This window comes from Heteronotia binoei, chromosome 6, assembly GCF_032191835.1.
Source record: "Heteronotia binoei isolate CCM8104 ecotype False Entrance Well chromosome 6, APGP_CSIRO_Hbin_v1, whole genome shotgun sequence".
Classification (NCBI taxonomy): domain Eukaryota; kingdom Metazoa; phylum Chordata; class Lepidosauria; order Squamata; family Gekkonidae; genus Heteronotia; species Heteronotia binoei.
In genome coordinates, this window is record NC_083228.1 from 21933027 (window position 1) to 21939026 (window position 6000).

Genomic DNA, 6000 nt, shown 5'->3' on the forward strand with positions numbered 1-6000 from the left:
TTAATCCAGGTAATGAAATACTTGCCTGTTTTGCACATATTACAGGCAAGATGCTTTCTGTTAGAGACAGATCTAATATTTAAAAATACATCACAGCAGATTGTTCACCCACAGTACAAGACTGACTTCCTCTCGACTTTTCATTTTGCTTAGAAGGCAAGCTTTCTATAAGTCAAACACAGAGTCAGCCCTCATCTCTTGTCCTTCCAACAATGTTTCAGGTTTTAAAAACATTAACAGTACTATCCTAAACAAAATTGCTCCCTTGACTTTAATGGTCTTAGAAGGGTGTTAACTCTGTTTGGAATTATACCGCTTACGTAACTCCCCCTAATTGCTTACAAGCAGGACTTTTTTTGTAGCAGGAATTCCTTTGCACATTAGGCCACATACCCCTGATGTAGCCAGTCCTCCTGGAGCTTACAGTAGGCCCTGTACGAAGAGCTCTATAAGCTCGTGCAAGATTGGCTACATCAGGGGTGTGTGGCCTAATATGAAAAGGAGTCCCTGTTACAAAAAAAGCCCTTCTTACAAGTACTTCTATGAAAACATTGATGCTTCAAATTTAGGGCTTTTTTGAGCAGAAACGCACAGGAATGCACTTCTGGCTGGCTTGGCATCGGATGTGAGGCCTAATATGCAAATGAGTTTCTGCTGGGCTTTTTGTAGGGGGAGAAGCCCTGTTCGAATTATTATTAATTTTAAAAGGAGGCATTTTCAAAACAGCTGCGAAACTGTTCTGGGAGCTTGAGGAGAAATGCTTTGCTGACATCACAGGCATTAGCCAATTGGCATTATTCATGCTTGTTGCTTTTCTTGCAGTCTTCCATAGCTAGGGCTTTTTTTGTAGAAAAAGCCCAGCAGGAACTCATCTCAATATTAGGCCACATCCCCTGACATCACCATTGTCTGGCACAGGGCTTTTTTGTAGAAAAAGCCCACCAGGAACTCATTTGCATATTAGGTCACACCTCCTGATGCCAAGCCAGCTGGAACTGTATTCCTGTGCATTCCTGATTAAAAAAAAACTCTGTCCGTAACTAGTTTTTCCAGCCTGGAGATGCGCGCACACAGTCACATAAAATTCTGGACAACCTCCACTCCCATCCCCACCCCAGTATATGTGTTGTGCATATTGTGAAGGCAGTTCTAAATCAGCCCCACTGCTTCAGAATGTTACATCTGTTTTCACCATTAGCAACTCTTTAGGGGAAGTAGTTAAATAATGATGAAGCCATCGCTGAGAGCTCCTGTCCCTGTGCAACGCTTTAGCCTTCTAGTCACAAAAAAGATAATTTGTAAAGGCTATTTTAAACCGCGGTTTAGTTCCCAGAAACGTTTCTGTGTTCCACCTCCCTGTAACTTTCAAACTGAGATCATTATTTTCAAGAGAAGCAGATTATGTTCGGATAAATTTAGACAGCTGAAGAAGTACGCTGATCCAAGAGCAGCCTTTTGAACAGATTTGCTTCGGAATTGGCACGGCACTGTTTTATGCAACATTACTCACCCTGTGCAGACGGAGGAATCAAATAAATAAAATCGGAACATGGTTAGGCTATGTTCTCTTGCTAAAATGCCTTTCTGCAGTCTGGGGGCACTGTTGTGCTTGCTATGCGTCTTAGAAAAGCTTTGGCGCAGATTAAAAGAAGATAAGAACATAATAAAAATTATTCTATCAACAGTTGCTGCCCTGTGCAGAAGGTCTAAAGTGCAGCTGCACCGGCCTCACAACTAATGATCTTCCTTTGCAAAGCAGGGATGTCCAGTGGAATGTCCACAAAGTAGATTTTATATATATATAAAGGTAAAGGTAGTCCCCTCTGCAAGCAGCAGTCGTTTTCGACTCTGCGATGACATTGCTTTCACAACATTAATGGCAGACTTTTTTACGGGGTGGTTTGCCATTGCCTTCCCCAGTCATCTACACTTCTTCCCCAGCAAGCTCATTTTACCCACCTCGGAAGGATGGAAGGCTGAGTCAACCTGGAGCTGGCTACCTGAACCAGCTTCCAGTTTATTGTCTATGAATAATAATTATCAAATCAGAAGTGGATTAAAACATTGAATGAAGGATGTGATTGTCTAGATCGGCTCAACAATGAATTAGTTTATTCTTTCTCCATTTTTCTAGGTAGGAGGCAGGACTGCTTTCTGATTCATTAATATTTTCAGCAATTTTATCAAATATAGTATAGTCCCAGACTTTTATATGCCATTGATCAATGGTAGGAGGTGTAGTATTCTTCCATTGCAAAGTAGATTTTAGAGCATATACTCGGTTCAGGGAGCCTGTACCATGGCTAGGGTAGCCAAGGTCTGTATGGGAAAATACCTGGAGACTTTGGGGGTGGATCCAGGAGAGGGTGGGGTGAGGGGCCTCGGCATAGTGTAATGCCCTAGAGGCCACCCTTCAAAGCAGCCATTTTCTTCAGGGGAGCTGATCACTGCCAGCTGGAGACCAGCTGTAAAAGTGGGAGATCTCCAGGCCCCATCTGGAGGCTGCAATGAAAACACAACCCTAAGGTTATAGTGATAAATCAGCCACTTTCCTCTGGAGGTCTGAGACACAGGGGCATCACACCAGGTACATTCTATTCCCCCATAGTGGCCAAATAGTTGTCCCAGAAGATCCACAGGCAGACCAAATGTTGTAGATATCCCCCATCACATGGCATTTTGGAGTACACTATAAGCTCAACTACATGTTACTGTTTTTAAAGAGTTGGGTCTGGAATACCTGCAGCCATATAGCAGCTGCTGCAAATGGCTTCTAAAAGAGAGAGTGAGAGCAAAAGGGCTCAGAATTGCGCCACAGGGGGAGGAATGTTTGCTGCTGCCAATTTCCTGCATGAAAACTGTGCTAGTGGGGAGTTATTTCACTGATCTTGCTGCTCCACATGCACAGACCTACACGGGAACAGCAAAATTGGTGAAATACGGTAACCCCCTGCACTGTTTTCACTTGGGAAAACTACTTGGGGAGGAGACAGGAGGGCCCTCTCCCCATGACATCAATCTGTGCCCATTAGGGTTCTCGTTTAAAAAAATGGTAGACCTAAATCTTTCAAAACAGTAACATTGAGTTTCATCCTATGTCTGAACATGGAGGTTCCACTGCAGGGTTGTCAAGTCCAATTCAAGAAACATCTGGGGACTTTGGGGGTAGAGCCAGGAGACTTTGGGAATGGAGCTAGAAGCAAGGTTGCAACAAGCATCATTGAACTCCAAAGGGAACACTGGCCATCATGCTTCAAGGAACTGCACACCTTTTAAACGCCTTCCTTCCACTATAATGAAGGATAGGGGCACCTTCTTTGGGGGCTTAGAATTGGACCCCCTGGTCTAATCTTTTAGAAACTTGGAGGGTCTTTTGAAGAGAGGCATTGGATGCTATGCTGCAAATTTGGTGCAGCTCGCTGAAAAAAACAGCCCCCCCCCCAGATACCCGCAGTTCAATTTTCCATTATTCCCTATGGGAATTGGTCTGTATAGGGAATAACAGAGTGTCCAGCAGACATTTCCCCCACCCCTGCTTTCTGATGACCCTGAAGCGGGAGGAGCACCTCCAAACCGGAAACCCCCCTGCCCCCACCTGGGGATTGGTAGCCCTATTCCACTGAGCTGTCAGTGCTAATAGCCATTGATGAACCACTCCTTTAAGAATTTATCCCATCACCTTTTAAGAGCTGTCTGAACTAGTGGCTGTTCTCACAACATACAATGGCAATGAGCTGCACGTTAATTTCCAGGGCTTTTTTTGAGCAGGAGCGCACAGGAGCAGAACTCCACCTGGGCTGACCAGGGCTCTGGCTGGCATGCTGGGGAAGGCACAGGGAGACATCTTTAAATGCCTCCCAATGGCTTCAACCTTCCCCAGCATGCCTGCTGCAGCAGGTGCACTAGGCATGGGGGAGCTCCTGCTGGGCTTTTTCTACAACCCCCCCCCCCAACACCTTGCAGATTTTCATTATATGTACATGGGACATGTTCAAGTCCTTCAGATGTACCGTATGTATTTGCTCTCCTTGAAACACATTGATGTCAAGCGGGCTTAGACTTGAGTAGCTCTGCATAGGATCACCCTGTCAGTATTCTTAAGGCAACCACACTGAGTTCTTCATCCGGAGCTTGACACAACCTTCACCACCTGTGTTACAGACACACACACCACCAAGACAAGCAATAGATTGTTGAGTTGCTTCCTGGGCCAAGGAGCTGTGTCAGCCCACAGACTTGCTCTACTCTCTGTTCACGAAGTTTATTTTTTTAAGGTATTAAAATGGCTTGTTTATGTGCGTGTGCGTGTGTTCAGTCACTATCTACCCTCCACAAAACAAATTTAAAAGGTGAAGAACAGTTGGTTTTTATGCCTCACTTTTCTCTGTTTTCAGGAGTCTCAAAGTGGCTTATAAATCACCTTCCTCTCTCCACAACAGGCATCTTGTGAGAGAGATGGGGCTAAGATAGAACTGTGACTGACCCAAGACCACCCAACAGAGCCAGTTTGGTGTAGTGGTTAAGTGTGCGGACTCTTATCTGGGAGAACCGGGTTTGATTCCCCACTCCGCCACTTGCAGCTGCTGGAATGGCCTTGGGTCAGCCATAGCTCTCGTAGAGGTTGTCCTTGAAAGGGCAGCTGCTGTGAGAGCCCTCTCAGCCCACCCACCTCACAGGGTGTCTGTTGTGGGGGAGGAAGGTAAAGGAGATTATGAGCCGCTCTGAGACTCTTCGGAGTGGAGGGCGGGATAAAAATCCAATAACTTCTTCTTGTGTAGGAGTGGGGAATCAAACCCACTTCTCTAGATTAGAGTCTGCTGCACTTAGCCATTATATTAAGCTGTCTGTATTTAAATGCTTGGTGCAAAACAACTCTAGGCAGGGCTTTTTTTGTAGCAGGAACTCCTTTGCATTTTAGGCCACACCCCCTGATGTAGCCAATCCTCCACGAGCATATAGGGCTTTTAGTACATGGCCTACTGTAAGCTCTTGGAGGACTGGCTACATCAGGGGGGTGTAGCCTAATATGCAAAGGAGTTCCTGCTACAAAAAAGGCTGTGACTCTAGGCACTGGGGAGCTGGTCATGACATAGGTGCTAGCTACAGATGGCTTATCATGAGTAATGCTGGAATCTTCTACAGAATGCAAAGTTTGAAGGACCACAACAGAACCGTCAAATAATCTCTATAGTTCTTAAAATATCACGTCTTTCCCTTCAATTTTGAAATAAGCCCCCCCCACACACACATTTTGTATGGATAAAGTGTTAGGGAATTATGTTATTAGTATATTTAAATCTTTTGTCCAGTGGATGAAACATGGATTGTGTGTGTGTGTTCAGTCAGGGCTTTACTGGATCACTACCTGTAAAATGTGACTTGCAGGCTGTTTCTGCCGTTTGATGAGGATGAGTGACACGAGGAAGGAAGTATTAGCAGTTTCAGAGCTTTACGCAAGGCCATAAAATTAAATTTTAAATCCTATCTGTGAGAAATGAATATCTATTAACATAGAACGAAGCAAGTGCTTTTCAGGGCACCTGTATAAAATGCTTCTATAGTCAGGCCCCGCGAGACCAGCAATCATAAGGTAGAATAGAAGTTTATTTTGTGTAGCTACATGGAAAATGTCATAAAGAGGGATTCTAATTTCACATTCTTTTTTTCACTCATTGCTTTATAGGTCTTCAAGCCCTCCAGGGAGTGTGACAAATCCACATAATGTCTCAGAGTGCTGAAATTTGCATTTGCAACTCTGATATAGCTGAGAGATGTGTAAAACCCACTATAGCCGGGGAGCTTTGTGTTAACTACACATCTAAGACTCTCTCATTACTCTTTCCAAAGTGAATCCAAAACTTAAGCCTCCAGGAATTGACTGCAGAGCGGCCATTTTTCTCTTCTAGTAGAAAGAACTCCCAGGTTATTTTGTCCAACATCTTGGTTGCAGTTCTCTTCACAACTAGCAGAAGATAGGATGGGGCTACCTGGAAAGAAGTG